This window comes from Pteropus medius, unplaced genomic scaffold (genome assembly GCF_902729225.1).
Source record: "Pteropus medius unplaced genomic scaffold, Ma_sr-lr_union100, whole genome shotgun sequence".
NCBI lineage: Eukaryota > Metazoa > Chordata > Mammalia > Chiroptera > Pteropodidae > Pteropus > Pteropus medius.
Window position 1 is genome coordinate 31535984 of NW_024340696.1, and position 20077 is coordinate 31556060.

General features: G+C 32.2%; 1 long non-coding RNA gene across 2 annotated transcripts in view; it reads left to right on the forward strand.

Moving 5' to 3' along the window:
* Positions 1 to 832: 832 nt before the first annotated feature.
* The window catches only part of LOC120608763 (uncharacterized), a 76336-nt gene continuing 57091 nt past the window's right edge, over positions 833 to 20077 (forward strand). Inside the window, exon 1 of one of the 2 annotated variants that reach the window (XR_005654519.1) lies at positions 833 to 1137. This is a non-coding gene — a long non-coding RNA (uncharacterized LOC120608763). The remainder of the gene's footprint in view (positions 1138 to 20077) is intronic. The other variant, XR_005654518.1, reaches the window with a different exon arrangement.

Below are 20077 nucleotides of genomic sequence, written 5' to 3' on the forward strand. Positions count from 1 at the left end.
CAGTGATAAAACTCTAGGCTTGAAGGTTGCAGCCCAACAAAGTGATCTGGAGTTTCAGAAAAAAAAAAAAAAAAAAGTTCTTCTGGTGGGAGAAAGTAAGGTTTCTCCAAAAGCAGGAGATTTTGCTCTAGAAACTGTGTCACCTCATAATGGGGTACTCTCTAGCACACTACAATATCTGAAAATAAGTTGTAATTTTGGAAAGCCCATAGAGAAAATAGAAATAAAGCTAACTCAGTCATGTTTCTTCTGACATAGATGGAAGTGTGCAGACAAAACTTGAGACCTATACCTGAGGCGTTAATGAGAAAAAAAAAATTACCTAATTACATTAAGGTAGTTATATCAGACTCATATCTGAAAAATCATAACCAGATTTCATACCTGAAAAGTTACTAAACTAAACTAAAACTAATTTTATTTAATTTTGCCTCTAGAAACAGATTGTCCACATATGGGTAATAAATAGCTAGTGATAGATGATTTAACTCACATGGTCAGGTATGTGAGATCAGAAAATATCCACCATAGTAAGTGTTATGAGAACATCTTCTTTTTCAATGATTTTCTGCCAAGATTCATTCAATTTAAAGCACAAATTTCAAAAAACAGTTTTATTTAAAATAAATTGAAGACATTTGAAGTGTATAATTTGATCAACTTTGCTTTGTGTGTATATCCATGAAAACACCACCTCAACCAAGAGAGCGAACACATTTATTATCCTTTTTGAGGTGAGTATAAGAGACAAGCAGAAGTTTTTGGAGGAACATCTTTCAAAATAAGAAGAATCTGAGTGGAGGGTAAGGCCATGAACATGGTGCTGAGTCTTTTGATATATACAGACAAATGACTCGGAGGTTCATGCATGACTCTGGATTGTAGAGCCAAATGGTGTGATGTGAACAGAGACAGGCTTTGTCTCTGGGGTGGAGGGGCAAGAGTTCTGAAGTGCAGGGTCTGGGGATAGGGTGGAGCTCAGGGCTAGCAGAATGCTGACGCCCTTCCTGATGGATGAATTTCCTGGCTTCGGAAGTCCGCTTTCTCCATTTCAGAGAGCTGGGAAATTAGAGGAGGAGGAAGAAACAATTTTCAACAAAAGCAAGGAGCTGGAGGGAATGTTCGATGAAGAGCTGAGTAAGTAAAAGATAGTTTCGTTTGTTTTATTTTATTTTGCATTGTTTATCATGGGACAAGGATTTTAGAAGGAATGGATAAAGTTTTGGGAGGAGATCAGAGAAAGATTAGTAAGGAAAGTCGAGCACGAAGATACATGGACATTAGAGTGAAGGGATAAAAATGTAGATTCTGAGTAAGGGTAACAATGATGCCAAGCACGGAGATAATGCTGTATCTCAAAGTTCCATGTATTTCTGTTGTTTGGTTTGTTCAGCATTTCTACAGTGCCAGACTCTAGGTGTTGTCAGGCAATCTACAGAGCAGACAGATGGAGTGTCCTTCAGAGTCCAACAGACTGTTAGAACTTGTTATAAAGTCCCTGAAAAATTCTACACTAAAGTTAGAGGGAAAAGATAATTCAGTTCCTGGGAGATATGCCTTCTTTTTAAATTGTAGCAGTTTCTGTTGGATGGGAAAAAGCTTTTGGAAGGAGCGAGGGAACTCTAAACTAGTTATTAGAGTAATGATCCCTTAGAGTAATTGATTCCTGATTCCCTATTGAAATGGTAGCTGGTAACCAAGAAAAGAAGCTTTCCCTCGGGCTGGAGCAAAATGTAAACAGGGAATGTCCTCTGGGGTAGACTGAAGGAATCTTGTAGAGAGAAAACTACTGTTTCTGAGAGCAAGATATGCAGTCACAGAAGAAAGAAAATGAGAAAGAAGCCAGGCTGGCTCTGTGACACACAGTTTCTTCTTATCCCAAAGAGACAGTTTGCTAGTTTCCAAGGCTGGTGGAATTTCCCCTGGCAATACTCATGCATCGCTGGCCATTGCCTTCTTTAAAGGATTTGACCAGCAGCTGGGAAATTAAAGGGCCTGAGCTAGTCCCAGGGGCACAGTCATTGACTTTCTGCCATTTAAGAGTGCTCTGAATTGGGCTTGTCTATCCTGTTGTATCCTCAGAGTAGATAAAAGGGCTGCATTACCTAAATAACCTTAGTTTGGCATACCCATATATCGCCAAATCTGGCACCCCATAGCAAAAGCCTTCTGGAACCACATGATTAAAACTATGAGGGGGCAAAAAGGGTGAACTACTAAAGATTCAAAAAGAGATTTTAAAAAGTCTTACGAAAACAGAGAACCACTAATCACATACTTGAGAGTAAAGGCTCTTGAGATGCTTAAAAATGTTTGTAAGGCTCAGGAGAAAGCTTTTCCAGAAATTAAAACATTAAAAAGGTTGTGTGGATGTGTGTGCGTACGTGCATGCGTGTGTGTGTGTGTGAAACAATAAGAACAATAAAGAATGACTGACATATTGAGGTATAATGAAAATGATAAGCAATATTTTTGGAACATTCATTTGTTATTTAAAAGCAAAGAGCTTATAGATTTTATTAGGCTGGGGTTTCAATCTGCTTATATCCAAACTGCAAAATAAAAGTACAAGAAATCAGGTATTTGGTTCTTTAAAAAAGCAGAAGAGAATGGAGGGATTTATATCTAAATGAGAGAAAAATCTGCAATCTCAGTTTTCTCTTGAGAAAAGCCATGCTCTGGAAGCCCACTGGAGCAACTTGCATGAACACAAATATATTCTAAAGAATTCAGTAAAAATGTCTCCTTATTCCTAGATCTTTAGGCTCTAGGCTGTACTCTGTCTAGTTTTCTGCTTTGTAGGACTGAATTTAAATTGGTAAATAACAACATAGGATGTTAAGGCACTTCATCAATCTGAAGTATGTAATGAGATGTTCTAGGGTGCTATATCATGCTGTGGATGCTGGTTCAATGCTCACACTCAGTTTCTAACGGCCTAATTTATATTGTGGCAATAATTTTAGTTTCAAGGTGGCTATGATGACCTTTTCTAACTCCATGTTAATTACTCAATGTCCCAAATCTTCAGTCTGGTGGCATGTCTTTCCTTTTTTAAAATAATTATTGTTTGATCTGTGATATCTAAAAATATTTCATTTTTATGCCATAAATATCACATAATTGTTTTTTTATCTTTGCTGCTTTTAATATCTACACTGTATCCATCTTTCTAATGGCTAAAAATTAAATATGACTTTTTTTTGTATGTGTAAGGAGTTCAGCTATGATTAAGTGGCAAAGATAGAAAATGCTTCTTTAGAAAAACCACTAACAAAGCATTATTTGGCTTTTCAGTGGGAAAATAAATGTTGCATTTTATTTCTTTCTATCTTCACCCTTAGAATTGCATCTTCTTGTGATAGCACCAAGAATAATGCAAGGTCATTTCTAAAGTATTTGCTTTTCTTAGCTTTGTTCACCTTTCTTCTTAGGGGCGGTAATGTGTTTGAATTGTGACCCAAATGTATCTAATGTGTCCAGAAGCTCCCCTTTAATTATTCAGGTAGACAGATAAAAATAGAGTAAATGCACAGAACTTTATGGTTTTCACAAATGCATCTATTGTGGCAATTTTCATTATCCATATCATTTGAATGCTATGTGCTTTTTAAAGCTAGCATTTTCTAAGTCTGAAGCAAAATGAAACCGTAGAAAAGTTCATTTTAATCAGAAACTGGTGAATTGCCTCCTCCTTACCATTACTTTAAAGAGTATACCTAACAATTATATGTTTCAGTCTCTGGGACTTCCTTCTCTTGTTTTGACAAGTAGATAATGGATCTTTCCATTATGTGGAACACAAACTAAGAATTCATATCCTACCATGTTAGTAGGCTCTTTGAAAACACTGCTGATCTGCAAGTCTTAGTCTAGGTGAGTTTTCATCTTAATTAACTTATGTAATCTGTTTTTTGAAAACAAAATTCATCCCTTCATTTGCATTGTAATTACAGGAGGTACAAAATGTCAAGTTTTAATTGGCTCAAGAGAACTATGCACAACAAAGACTAATGTTAAATGTAACAGAGGGTTTTGCAGGGACCAGCTGGCTTTCTGTTAAGATTAGGCCTACCATCACTGCATAGGGAATGCAGTTAACATTAATGTACTGGCTAGGTGGAGAGCCAGAGGACAGAAAGAGCAATTACGGGGATCATTTTACAAACTATATAAATGTCTAACCAATGTACTGTATACTTGAAACTAATAATAAAATAAAATTAAAAAAAAAGATTAGGGCTATCATAAATGGAAAAGGTTTAACGCCCTTCTAGACTCTCCAATATCTCAAAATCAATACAGAAAAGCTTCATAGATGCCCTGATCTTACAAAAGGGTGTCACAAATGATTTCTCCAGAGGATGCTTAATACGCTGCAGTACTAGTTATTATTTCTGCAGTTACAGTACCTACCAGCCCCTAAGCAGCTAATATTGATGGGATAAATCCAGTATCATTAATATAAACCTGAGCTGAATAATGGTTGAATGAAAAGTCCCTAAAATCACCTAAATCCTTATAATTCCAATGAGTTCCAAATCTTAAGTATTTGTTATGTAAACAATATTGTTAAGCCAAAACATTCCGAAGGTCTTTACACTTCAGATATAAGTGTTCGATTCACTTTCTTCCGTTGTTCTCAGCTTGGCTCTCTTTCTGTTTCCCCCTTTTCATTCGTTATTCTTAATAGCTAGTAGCTTTTTCAAAACTTACTGAAGTGAATCCATCTTTTCACCGGGCTCTGACAGGGAGGCTTAAAAAATGCAAAGTCTTCACTATAAGATGTCTGAGGAAAATATATTTTAGATTTCCTTCTGAATGCCTTTTCCAGCATGAAGAGCCCAGAGTAAAACATTTCAAGCACAGCTTGGGAGCATACATATATTCAACTGAAGACAGCTCCCTCTCCTTTGCTCTGTGAGCATTTCACTGGAGGCTTCTTAAGTTGGAAGCCAATATGACATTTTGACACGAATATACTATTTTAGCATTTGACTCAGAATTTAGCTTCTACCCTGCCACCATTAAACATTTGAAGTATTTATGTTGATGTCAAATTAGAAAAGAGCATTTATTTTGAATGATCATTAGAAATGTGGCCATTTATTTTTAATGTTTCACCTTATTTCAGAAAACTGGATTCAAGTAAGGGGTACTTCCTTTCATCCACTTCCTTTTCAACCTGTATCTTTTTTGTGTCAGAAATGTTCAGTGATTTCAAAAGAACCTTCTTCACTTGTAATAATATTCAGTGAAATAGAAAACAATGTTATAGTGTTAAGTTGGGAGGTTTTTTCCAAACAAGAAATCTTTGCCTCCCCTCATTTCTAGATATCAGTCCATCTGGATAGATCCTTATGATAAGCATTTAATTATTATCCTGTCACCATACTTCTTAATGCTAACACTTACAAAAGCACATAAAAATGGTTTGATTTAGAGACTACAATAATAAGAAATTTTTGATATAGAGATATCAGTAGGAAGATTTGTCCAAATCAATGCACAACATCTCTTAACAATAAGTTCAGTGACAGTTCATACTACCCTAAAAACAGTGTCGAGATGTTAATCTTTGAAAATATTAAGAAAATAAAGCCAAAGTATAAATTAAATATCTATATCTTGTCAACAGTTTGAATTTAGCAGGTCCACCAGGGGGAGCAAATTACTGGTCAAAGGAAGTGATGTATAGTTCCAGACTTTTAATAGAAAATCTACCTTGAGAGAGAAAAATTACACCACAGTTGATAAGAATAAAAGAAAATCAACGTGGATGAAAATTACACAAACCTTTAACTCTCTAAATTAATATCTTATAAAATAAAATTGTTTTGCATTAGACTTCAGTATCTGAAGTAAGTGGTTATGCTAATACCACATAGCTATTTTCCTCTTTGTATATATATTTTTTTAGCTTGAAGTATCCTATCTTCTGCAGCACTTATGAACTGGATGCCAACAGAACTTTGAAAAGTACAAATGACTACAAATTTAATGGCACGACACATGCTAGGTTCATATAATTATGGACAGAAAAAAAAGTTTTGCAGTAGAGAGTCTGCCTGCTTTAAAACATACAATATAGTTTAATATAGGAGAGAAAGTCCTCAAAGATTTTACACTCAAATTAGGGGAAAATAACTTACCTGAAGTAACAAATAAAGTGACTTCTAAGCAACCCGTGAGCAAGTACTCTCAGATCCTGAGATGGGAAATATTTAAAAAGTCCTTAATGAAATGGGAAAGATTATTCATAAAGAATTTTAAAAACTATTTGCAAATTTATAAAATATGTTAAATTGTATAAATTAAATAGAAAGTATTTTGAGGGAAACAACTTGTTATTATGTGTCATTATGAATATTTCATATTGATATTGAACAGAATAAAACCTTTATTTTATTTAACACAAATTACTTATTGATTGCATACAGAGTATATGATACTTAAAACTGGTATGATTCTATTCTCTTGAGTCTAAGGGGAAAGGAAAACATAAACACATGATTACTCCCATATATGATTATATAACATAGAAGTGTGATAGGAAAGCACTATATGCAGTGTAAGAGTATAGTAGAGATTTTAACTTTGATTAAGTACTTAGATAAGTCTTCTCAGAGGAAGTGGTGGTTTATAGATATTAAATAATTATCAATGAGAATCATGGGAAGGGAAAATGGGAGGAAGGAGGGACGATTCATTTAGAGGTAACAGCAACTTTGGGACCTGTACCAGAGAGAAGACCTTGACATATTTGAGGAACTGAGAGGTATCTGATGGTTTGGGAGTTGAGTGATTAAGGAATGTAGTTCAGTAAAGGTGAAGATGGAAGAACTGTGCTATCGGATGAATCTGAAAAGAACTTCTAGGCCATGTGGAGGATTTTTAGGTATTAATCAGAATACTAAGGGGCCCGGAAGATTTTGTGCTGGATAGTGACATGATCTAGATTATGTTTTGGAAAGGTCACATCAGCATATGTGTGGGAAAGAATTTTATATATATGTGAAGTAAGCAATATGAATGGACTAGAGATATGGGAGTCATTGGTCATTAGTGATAACTGAATTGAAAGCATAAAAGTTGACAAGAGAATCAAAGGTTAGAGTGTAGAATGAAAAGAGAGCCCCGATATTCAATGTTGAGAAACCTGATTATTTAAATAATCCGAATAAATGAGAAGTTTACCACAGAAATTGAGGAGGTAATCTCAAGACAAAGGGATATCTAGAAAAGCCAAGAGAAAAGATTATATAATTGTTATTTTGTTTCACGTTTTAGAACATATTGTTTTTAATGAAATGACTGCATTTAAGGGGGCTGACATTTATGCTTGACCACTATGCCTATCGCTCTTTCAAATCGAGCTTATTTTTTACTGTATTTTCTCAGGGAATTAAGAATTTTACCAATCTTCTTTACTGTTCAATTATAAATATGTGGACTGTAAATTATTTCAAGCCAATATTCTACTAATATATATTATTTTTCTATTTAGAAAATAAGATGAATTAAATACATGTACCTTAGGTCAAGTTTCCTTGGTTCCAAACTCCCAGATTTGGATAGCTATAATCGCTTTGAGTCCTGTGCAACTTTCCTAAGTACTTTTGGGGATGCCAGCAGTTTTTTTTTCACTGCTACTAGGTGGTTAATACTTTCATGTGGTTGGCCATAGACATTTCTTCTTGTTGTTTAAAACATATTGCTGTTCTAGTTATTAGCAGATTCTTGACTTCTGTTCATTTTACTGTGATAGGTACACTTAAACTTGGGTCATTTCTCCAACTTTCCACAGGTTACTTCTGTGAAGTAGCTTAGACTGAGGACCTAAGACATTTGAATGACTTTTATTTGTTATGCATCAGAACACTGTTTACTTCAGTTGCCTCTGCTCAGGTGTACCACATGCTTTCATATGAGGTTGCTATCTATCTCTGTCCATCTAACTCTCACTCATATTTATCCTCCTCTTTATTTGGCTATCTTAATCCCTGCAGATGATAAGGTACAAATATTTACCCTAAAGTTTACTGTATTTTTTTTCTGGGAGCTTAAAGTGGACTTGTATACAAACTTAAAAATTGGAAATTCACAAGAGAGCTGTGCAGATAATTCTATTACCATATGTCTTTAAATAAGTTTTATATAGTCAGTATATCAGAAACCCCTTTTAATGTGATGTGTTAAAGTTTCATCATGGTGAACTGGGGCTACAAGTAAAAGCGAAGAACTGGGAAAGGAATGCAAAACACTACTGATTTAATACTTCCATCTAAATCAATAATGGAATGCTCAGTATCTAATCCAATCAATGAAACCCTCAAATATGAAGTTCGATTTTGGTCTTATTTTAGTATGTCAGATAGACATACTGATTTTGATTGAGTTCTTCCATTTTGAAGTGTTTTTGTGCCGTGGGTAAGAGCTATAAAGACTTTGGTAGAAAAATATTTTTTTCTTAGATTGAAGCGATTTTGCTCTTGCAAGCTTTTTTTCTTTTCTTTAAAATTATATAAGATGCCATTTTTGCTGTCACACAACACTGTGAAAAATAATATTGTCCCTGTCTTAACTACAAGGCTTTCCAGGTAGCTCAGAATCCTTTTGTCTTGACAGACAGAGAATCCTAAAAATGAGCTCACAATGAATGCAAAGCTCACAAAAGAACTGTGTGGCATTGAATATGAAGTAAAGTTCTACAAAATCATTTGGATTTATGTATTTATCATAACCAAGTACACTGAAAGATACTTCCTTCACCTTATAAATATTGTCAATAAAATAACATAAATATCCATTTCTATGATACACTGAGAATGTAAACTTCCAAATGTAATGACTTGTTTGCTTAAAAATTTCCTGGTAAAACTTAGGTTATTTCCAGTTTTATTGATATGATAATCATTCCTTGCCTTCGTATCCAAAGTGTCCTCTTATTGGCTAATATATCCAAAAAGAGCAAGTGGGGAAGATACCTGGGCTAAGATCTAGTTCACAAGCTGAATTACAACAGAATTTCCTGTAAATTTATAATATGGCTAATTGGTTTATATTCCACAAGCAACTCCATGTAATTATAATACTTAGTGGAGTCTAGTACACTTGGTATTGAAAACAGTCAATGTGATGAAGAGACAACTTAAGATGATGTATTATTCAGGGTTCTCCAGAGCATGCATGAACAAGTGTGCATGTGTGCATGTCTGTGGTGTGTGTATGTGTATGTACATACAGATACAGAGAGAGAGTAAGAGAATGAAAATCGGCTCACATGATTGTGGCGAATATGCAGGATAGCCCGCCAGCAAGCGCGAGAGAAGCAAGAAAGTATTGCAGTTCAAGTCCAAAGGCAGTCTGATGGCAGTAATCTCTCTCTCAGGGAAGAATGAGTCTTTTTCTCAAGTCCTTTAACTGATTGCATTAGGCCCACCATTATTATGGAGGACTATTTGCTTTACTCCAAGTTTATTCATTTAAATGTTATTACCATACTCAAAATACCTTCACAGAAATATGTAGAATGCTGTCTGACTTAATATTGGGTACCATAGCCTAGCCAAGTTGACACACAAGTTGATATCACAAATAGTATTTACAGCTTTCGAGACAGAAGGAGAATATTTAGCGGAAAACATACCTTTTGATTAAATCAGTTGCTCCTCAGTGCATTCTTTGCTTATTGTGGCATTGTCTTGTGGCCAGAAAATTCAGATATATTCTGCAAAAGGTTTAGGAATCCTGCTGAGATAAATTTATGTATGTAACTATATAGGAACATGACTTGGTTTAAAATTAATGCAGTCAGCCAGTGAATCAACCCTGAAATTTTTCACTTTGTACATAAAAATTAATGTCGGTTGAAAAGGTTGTTTTTTTTGTTTTTTTGTTTTTTTGTTTTTTCTGTAGGCTCAGTTAGCTTTCTACTTGCTGCTACTGAAGTTACAAGCAGGAATCTGAAAAACAACATTGAGATGCGTTGTGAGAAATGCCTTGGGTTTAGATCCAATTTACTGATACCCTATAACTAATCTGTTATACAGTACATTTTCAAAGACTGGGAGCCCTCTGGCCTGGTTATCATTGATATTGAAATAGAAAATAACTAGAGTAGACAAGCTCTGTTATGCATAAAGAGAATAAAGAACTGAAAAAGACTGTGCTAGAAAGTGCATTTTAATATTTTTGACACTGTTTTATATAAGTCTATTTTCAAGCTCCACGTATTTCTTAAATTTTTTAAATTGTCTTTGTAAAAATTAGTATGCAAATTATAAAAATACTGAAAACAGGTTATTTTTAGTATTTTCTTTTGTAAATAATAATGTGATGAGCACCTTCAAATCTAAAGTTTTTTTCTACTTTCAAGATTTTTTCCTTAGGTAGATTTGTAGAAGTGATAATATTATCTAATAATCTTTCATTAGTCAAAACCACAAACATTTTTCAAGGAAAAAACTTCAATTTATCTGTTCAAGTCATTAGAGAGGGAAATGACAAATTCCTTGTACTATAAAATTTTAGGTCAAAAGATGTTATATTGTTTTATGAAATGGTTAATGATTAGTATGAGAAAAGATATGCTCTGTTGGGGATGCAAAAATCAGTGGAAAAAATAGAAATACATATCATATTTCTTTCCTTCTGATATTTCACAGATACTTCTTATATTCTCAGCATCCCTCCTTGTTTAGAACTTAACTTCTAGGTTTTAGAACTCAAGCAAACCAAAAGCAACAGAATTTTATAAGATTTGTAAACCAAATATTTTGATTTAACTATTGCTTTGAATTACCCAATATGTTTTCTTCACATAGAAACTTAATAGTTGGTAGTATTGAAAAGAAAGAGAATAGTGAGTACACCTTTAATAAAATTGATTGGCTTGGATTAAAACGAAATATACTTTAAATTTACTCAACCAAGAGTTCACAATAAAGATAACAGTCTCCTGGACACTTATTATTTTGTTTTTGTTTTTGTTTTTTTCTTTATCTGTATTCATAACAGGATATTGCTCAGGGAATAACTAAATGCTAATATAACTAATGATGCATTCTTCAGTCCTGGAATAGATGTACATAATATTAGAAAAGTGCTGTCTTAGGAGTTTATGTTATACGACACATAGAAAATATTAATCTGAAAACATAAATAAATTGGTTCAACCACTAATAAGCTTGGAGAAACAATTTAAGGGCAGGTGCTAAAATTACAAATAAAAAAGATACAAATAAATAAAAGGCCTTTTGTCACTTATCTGTAGTATTAAGAATTGAGAACAACCTGATCTTGCCTTGGTCAGCCACCTGTACACTTTTCCCAGAGGCCCAGCAGTTTAGTTGGTGTTCTTTTCCTTTTAAATATTTTTCTTCTCTATTTCTTGAGACTCTTATCTCCTTGAGTCTGGCTCTCTATTTTCCTGTTTTTCCAGGTTTTCATATTGCATGACTAATCTCTCTCTAGAAATAAAAGACAATACAAATATGACACTTAGCACAGGGAATTTGCAAAGGTTTCAGGAACCTAATAAAATTTTCAGTTATTATTATTGAACTAAAAATTTTACTACTGTTAGATAGTGCCATAAAATTCCTATTACTTGACTTTCTCCTTAAAAAAAAATGATAATGGTAAGGCAGGAACAAATGTTCATTATTAAAAACTGAGAGTACAGAAGGATATGCAGCAGTGGTCCTAAAAATTTGCCGTGTGGAAGACTCAGAAATATCCTAGGGTCTTGCTCCGAGAAATGTGGTCCATGGACCAGCATCATCAGCATCATCTTGTTATAACTACTGATTTTAAGGCCTCTATTGAGACCTTCTCAATTTGCATTTTAATATAATTCCTATGCATGTTAAAGTTTGAAATATACTGTGTGGGCTTATTTATATGAAATGCCCTGAAAAGGCAAATTGATAGAGAGGTCTGGGGCAGGGGGTAGGAATGGGGATTAATAGTGAAAATAAGTGAGAGATCTTATTAGGGTGATGAAAATGCTCCAAAACTGATTATGGTGATGGTGGCACAAGTTGGTAAAATTTCTAAAAAAATCATTGAATTGTACACTTGAAATGGATGCAATATATATTCTGTAAAATATGCTTCAATAAAGGCATATTTATTGAAGATATTAAAAAGTTGAAAAAAGCAAAACATATTTGTCAAAACGCAGATTCCTTGGTCCTATTGTAGAGCCCATGTGATTCCATCTCGTTTGTGGATTTCTAATTAAGAAATTTTGATATAAATAGGAACAACCCAATGCCTGCACCCACCCAATCCTCAATTCAACCTTATTACTACTTCTCTTCCTTCACATGTCCTGGTGAATTCCAGGATCAGTGCATGTAGCTTTACACTTGTTTAATGGCCAATAATATTCCATAGTATGCTGATACCCTTTAACTATATCCATTGTGATGAAGGTTTGTTTTCAGTATAACAATGTTGCTGTTGCTTAAAATACATATATATGCCTGTATGTACATGTGCAAGTCTTTCTTTAGTACAGGTACATAGAAATGGAAATTGAATCTAACTGTATTTATTACAGTTATAATAAATATTGTTGAAATAATCTCAAAAAAGCTGAACCAATTTACCCACTGCCAATATAGTATAAGAATGACCATTTTTTCAACATGAATGATTAATAAATGCAATCAGTCTTTTCCATTTTGCCCAGGTGTTAGGCAGAAAAACATAGTTCATTATTTGTTTGTATTTCTTTAAATATTAGTGAGATTGAGCATACTTTCAATATTTTTCTCATTCTATGACTTCCTTGTTTATTTTTCTTGCCCATTTTCTTTTGTCATTTCTCATTTATTCATATAAACTATTTATTATTGTTAATTAAGCTCACATTTCTTCTAAAAACTAACACTGAAAGTTATCCCCCAATATTTTGCTTAAATTTTTGCCATGTAAATGGTGCTTTTAATTATTCCAGTTTAAAAATGTTTGTGTAATTATGTTTGTCAGTCTTTATTTGCATGTTAGGGATAAAACTTCCAAATAGATATGCATTAGTCCCGATGGCATTTATTGATTGATTAAGTACTCTTTTCCCTACTGAAAAAAAAAAAAAAAGAATAATTTATCAAATTTCATGCATTTCTGGGCTCTATATTCTGTTCTGTCAATCTATATTTCTTCTTTCTCTGGTACAAATAGTTTCTATTACTACCATTTTATAATATATTTTAATATCAGATGGGGCTAGTTCTCCCTCACTACTATTCTTCCATAGATTTTTTTTCCTTTCTAGTAAAAAATAAAAATCAATTTAAACTGACTTTTGAGACTAAACAAATCATTATCTCTTTATTCCAGCTCTTCCTTCTTTTCACATTCCTTCCTTTTTTACAAAAATTTGCTCTTAATGAGGTAGAGGGTGTTATTACACACATTTGCATTTCCAACTTTGTGCAAAAAGAAATTATTCTGTATGAAGAAAAGAATAAATATGCTTTTAGAAACTTCTGTATGTCAGGTACTGTTAATGAACTCAAAGGGTTCATTTTGCCCGCACACATCAAAGACAAAGGAAACATAGACAGGAGTTTGCCGCAAAGAAAGTAGAGGTTTATTTAATGAAACGGTGTCAAACCCAGAGACACAGGTGAGCTAGCGTTCAAAGACCTGGCTCCCTGATGGCCTCTAGGGGATAGGTTATATAGGGGAAAACTCATTAGTCATGGTAACTAAGAGACGGGATCATGGGCTGAGAGGCAGTCGATCATTGTATCAGATCCTGATGTCAGTTTTGTTCTGTCGGGTTTCAAGGGGATACTGGTAAGGTCCTTTCGCCTCCATGGGTCTGGATCTGCTAGATGTTATTTTCGGTTTAACCAAAAATCTTTTCTATGGTCATCAGACCTAAGGCTTTGCTCCTAAGACTGTTTAATGCTGACCTAAAAGCTTAATGATTGAGAGTGGTCAGTTGTGTGGTACGCAGAATGATAAGGAAAGAAAAGAAGCACATAATCAAGGAGAAAGAGAAGAGAAAAAATCATCTTAAAGAGTGAAGATTTGCATGATTATAGTACTTTAACAATAGATATTTTCCAAGTAACAAAAGGAAGAGGAGAATAAACACATTAAAGAAAAAAGTACCCTAAACTCTTGGTATCTAGAATATTTTTGTTCTGTAATTTTGCTAAATAACTTTAGAACTTTAGTGAAAAAATGTAGTATGATATTCATGCTATTAAGAAGAATAAAATATATTTTCTCTGTTGAGTCAGTTAAATATATGTGAGATTGAGAAACAGCAATTGGGGGTCAAATCAATTGAAAAATCCCAGTACAAACAGGATTATTCTGAATCTCCTTTTTATTCATTGTAGATCCTTTTTCCAGTATCATTCATGTGATTACCTTCCTCTTTCCATATTTAAATGTTGATGTTTTTCAGAGATCAATCTTATCTCCTTCTGGGTTTTGTAATTAATTGCCTTTAGGGACCAGGCTGGTAACACAAGGGAGTGAAGCAGGCTATATTTACTAGGATAGTGCTTGGTGAGGACTGGGACCTCATGAAAGAATGTTCAAATGCAGACATTTAATAAACAACCTACTTACTCAAAAAAAAAAAAAAAAAAAAGGAAAAGAAAGAAAGAAAAACTACCTGGCAACCTTTGAATCTTGACTTTCCTAGTGGTCTCTTTCTAAGTCTGAAGTTATCATTTATGTGCTAATTACTCCCAAATATTTATTACTTTTCCAGTTATCTGTTAGCTTCAAATCAGCATGTCCAACTCTGTAAAGAATACCTCTAAATATATATGATAGGCATCTAAAACTGAACATATAAACTGCACTGATTTCCTTCTTGTCTAAACTTGCTCCTTTTCATTTATGTCTCCTTTGCTTCTAATGTTAAAAGCAGAATCTTGAAAGCCAACCATGGCTCTCTACTCCACCCCTACTTCTAAAAGAGCAGCAATTCAAATACAAATCACCTCCATGATCTTGCTAAAGTTTATTTGTTGTCCTTATTCTTGCTTCACTCTCTTAGTTTAGTTACTCATATTTTGTTTTGGATGATTGAAATAGCCTCCTAATTATAGAGACATTTTTCTAATGTCACATTTCAGCTTGTCTTTTGTACTTTTACCTGTGTTATCTTTCTAAAATGAAAAAAAAAAAATTAATTATTTCTGCATCTTTCCAGCCTCCTTGCTCATCATTTCCTTTCCTTCATCTTCCTACATTACCTTTTCTACTCATGATCATCAGCCTGCAGGTGCCATGTCCTGCACTCCAAAACTTTTGCTCATGATAGTCCTTTTACTTCTTGTTAATTTTCCCCTTTGCTTTCACATGGTTAACTCCTATTAATAATACAGGACTCAGCCTAGTATAATTTATTCTGGGAAATTTATAGTTTTTTATGCGTATGCCTATTTTAACATGTATTGTAAGTATCTTTATCTTTTTCTTGTCTCTCTTTCCCCATTCTCCTCTGAGCATCTTGAAATTAGTGACTCAATCTTGCTAATTTTTCACACCTACAATATGTATTTGATATCTAGTAGATACTAAATAAATACTTGTTTAAATACATGAGAATAAGTGAATAAATGACTGGGTAAAATAGGCAATAACAGAACTTGAGATGATAGTAAACATGATTTAGGAAGAAAGAAAGGCGATGCTGGTGATGCCAAGTTTTATTGACTCTTTCATGTAAGAATTACATACATATTTGATATAAACAACCATGACATAATAAAAATAATGCCTCAGTAAAATCATAATAAAATCTGAAGTTTAGTAAATAAATTATATGAGTAATGTATGTTGAAAGGTAATATTTAGCAAACATTTTTTTGGCAAAATACTAAATGAAAATAATCAGACTTAAAAACAATTTTTTTTTCAAAAAAATTTATAATACCTGTGGGTATACAGTTTCTAATAAATAATTACATTCAACATTTTGTTATGAAATTAGTAATTAGTTTCAGATAAAATTTTCTACTAGTGTGATGCTGTGCCAAAATTTACTCAATAAGATATTGTAAGTGTTACTGAATACTTTGATGTTGTCAGTGTTGGAATTTTAGATTGATTTCTTTTTTGGGTTACTAGTGTGATACCAGGTTTTATTGTTTAACTATTTTGTAATGGAATGAATTAATCAGATTTATGACAAAAATCTGTGTTATGATAGAGTTCATTTGTTTGGTGATATACTTAAATGTAATTTCATACATTCTCTAAGTTTGTTATGTAAATAAAAGTTTTAAATAGAATTAATGCATTTGAGTGTTTTTAAACTGAGATCTCTGCATTCAACCTAAGGTAACAGGTATAACACTGTTTAAATCTTTGAGTTAGTTGTCTATAAAAAAATAATTTTAAGTAAAATAAAATGGTTGACTATAAGCCAAGAGGATTAATATTGTAAAAATCTGAAGTTCTAAATTTAGATAAAAATTCTAAAATTATGGACAAAAAAAAATCTTTGAAATACTTTAGGCAAAAATATTGAATTTTACCGAACTAGGAAATGGGGATAGAATAAGGACAAAAATTTCGAAAAAAAAAAAAAAATCCTAAGGTTAGTAGATAAGATATGAGTTTAAAAATAAACTTAAAAAGCTAACAAAGCAAGATTTTGTTTTTAAGAAGGAAACTTCTGTTGGAAATTCAATTTAAATTCAGGACTTGCAAAGAACTATAGTGCTATTATGATAGAGCTATGAGTTCATTGTTCAGCTATTTGATAATATAATTTAAGCTATTCTAATATGAAGGAGTACAGTCCAAGGCCAGCTCTAATTATGGGCTACAGAGGGGAACAAAATACCCAAAGAATGCCCACACCTGCACTTTTACCTACAAGGCTTATACATGGGCTGGAATTTCCCAATAATGATTAGAGAATAGAATTTTAATAATTCCCTTTGTTTGAAGTTTAGTCAAGTAAAGAAAAACTGAATGGCAGGTATATCACACAACCTCTATCACTTAGTACCATGCAATTACTTCTTCATTCCAAATTTCAAAGAATTAAGGGGGAAAATAGCATAATTATTTGATTAAAAACTATTAAAATCTAAATATAAAGTTTTAAAAAACAATCTTCTTGTGTACATGGATAATATGATCATGCTATAATCCCTGAAGTTTTGCTTTTTATGTATTTAATTGTTAAGTCACTATAAAAAACATTCAAAAGTATCTCTGGCTTACCTGTTCCAAATTTTTATAGGTATATATACACTCATGCATAAATTATATATTTATATATAAATTACATAAATAATTAAATATATTATAAATTTATAACTATATCATATAACAAATAAAATACATATTATATATAAATATAGGTATATAAATTAAATTAGGACAAATAACACCTGGTTTAAATCTCATTTAAAAGTATCAAATATTCAAGCTCTTAAGTTTGAATGTGGCTTGAAAATATTTTAATCAAAGGACAACTGAAATATTAGAAAGTAAGAAATACCCTTATTTAAATACCAATAACAAAAATATGAAAAAATGCTGAAATAAGATATGACTTAATAAAACATAAAACTATATGTAATAAAGAATAGAAACAAAGAAGTATATAAACTATGTTTTGACAAAGCCTTAAAAATAAATATTTATGAAAAAAATTAAAAACTTGTAACCTTCTCATATAAAACTATACTGTCCCTTACATATTTATTTCTGTAAAGAAAATCTTCAAGACTATGAAATTATACAAGTGAAAATATCATGGCCATTCTGAAGTTAGATATCCTTAAAGTTTTGATTCTATTTTTGTCTGACTTACATACAGAGAAACATATTAACTAGTATTTCAAGCTGGTCGTACTAGTTTTCCCGAAGAAAACTCAAAAAATACCTATAGATTTTTACCTTACCACAAAGAAAAAAGATCATTTATCAGTGTATAGGAGAATTGCATTATATTTGTGAACTGGGATTTTGTGGAGTACAGGAATGATTGTATTGTAAAACTGACTGGGCAAGTGTGTTTTTTTCTGAGGCTTACAAATGCTGTGACTGATCTCTCATGCGGTACATTTTTAGTTTCCTCAGCAGATCCATCACAGATCTTTGCCATGTCAACTGTGTCAGTTCAAATAATTTCCCAAACAGTCTCTGGATTGCCAGCTGTAAAAGATGGGTTTATTTGCTCAAGCTCCCTATTCAAGCATGTATTTACAATGGGTAATTATTTTTTTTCTATGTAGAAGTTTTAAGATGCAGGTAGGTCCACTATGATGTTTGTTTTGAAAACTCAAATTTGTTCCAAAGTAATTGATATATTAAAAAATAATTGGAGCATAATGCAAATTCTGCATTTGCCTATGTGCAATTTTCTCTACAAGAAACACTAAGCTACGCAAAAAATGCACTCCGCCAAAAGGAATACACCAAACACATATATGCACATCTCAAATATCTATCAGTTTCCCCATGTCTATAAGACATTTGTTCACATCAAAAGTTACAACTTTCCCTCCTTATTCAGATAAACTTGCTTCCATCATTTCACAATAACTTACAGGCTGAAGACCTTTTAATGCTCACTGATGCAAGAAAACTTCAGATATTTTTCAAGGCACAGTGCCGTGTTTATTGCGGTATTTATGTATTTCTTAATAATTTAACCTATTTTAAAATGTACCACCTCAAGTTATAGCAGAACTAAATATACTATCAAGAGTAAAATGAACTTAAATTATTGCATACTATATTAGTTCTTCAATTTTCACAAGGTAAAGATGTTGGAAACTGTTTAGGAAAACTTGGAAAAATGACTGCTTTTCTTTTATAAATTTTTTTTTTAATGATTGTACTTTATAAAATTATTGTCATTGCTTCCTAACTGTTAATAATATGCTGTTGCATCTGTGTAGCTCATTGATATGATGAAGGGACAATTCTAATCTAAAATAGTAAATTAGGATTCCCTCCAAAAATATCTTGTAGTTTATTCAATATTCTTGAGACAGATCTCATTTCCAGTGAGATTTTACCAGTGTAAATCCTGAGAAAAATCCTGAAGACTCCAAAAGTAAAAATAAATGTCTGACTTTTAGATATTTAGAGCTAATTTTCCACATGCTATTCAAAATTCTGGATTATGTCACATAAATATTTAATTCTTTGTTCTTGGTCATTTACAATTGAAACAAAGCCTACAATATTTGCCAGTTCTAACTATTAGATTAATATTAAAATTTTGATGTTAGCATTTCTTACTTAATATTTAAAAAGTAATTGAGGACCTAAAATCAATAATCTGTTCCCACCTTAGGGAACTAGAAAAGAAGAACAAATTAAATTCAAAGTAAGCAAAATAAAATAATAAGAAGAATTAGAGAAAACTTCCAGATACAAAATAAATAACTCCTGGGGATATAATATACAGTAGGGTGACTATAATTGATATTACTGTATTGCATATTTGAAAGTTCCTGAGAAAGTAGATTTTAAAGTTTTCATCACAAGAAAAAAATTTTAACTATGTAGTGATAAATGTTAAAGAGACTTATTATGGTGACCATTTACAATATATACATATATTGAATAATTATATTGTAGACCTGAAACTAACATAATATGTCAATTATATCTCAATTTATAAAGAAAAATAGAAGAGAAATCAATAAAATTAAAAACAGGAAATCAGTAGAAAATAAAAAAAAATCAAAAGCTTGCTCTTTGAAAAAATCGATCACATTTATATCTCTAGTCAAACGAACTAAGAAAAAGATATAATTATTAATATCAGAAGTGAAAGAAGGGACATAACTACAGATAATGACAGGATATTAAAAACATAAAAATGGAATACTATGAATAACTCTACACTCACAAATTTGATAACCTAGAAAAAAATAGACTATTTACTTAAAGACACAATGTACCAAAAACTCACACAAACAAATTTACCTAAATGGAAACTGCACCACAAATTTTAAAGTTTACTTCACAATCATATAAATTTCCACTTTAGGGGGGAGGTTATTTTATTATCTATTAAAATTCAAAGAAAATAATTTTCTGATAGCCTATTAATCAT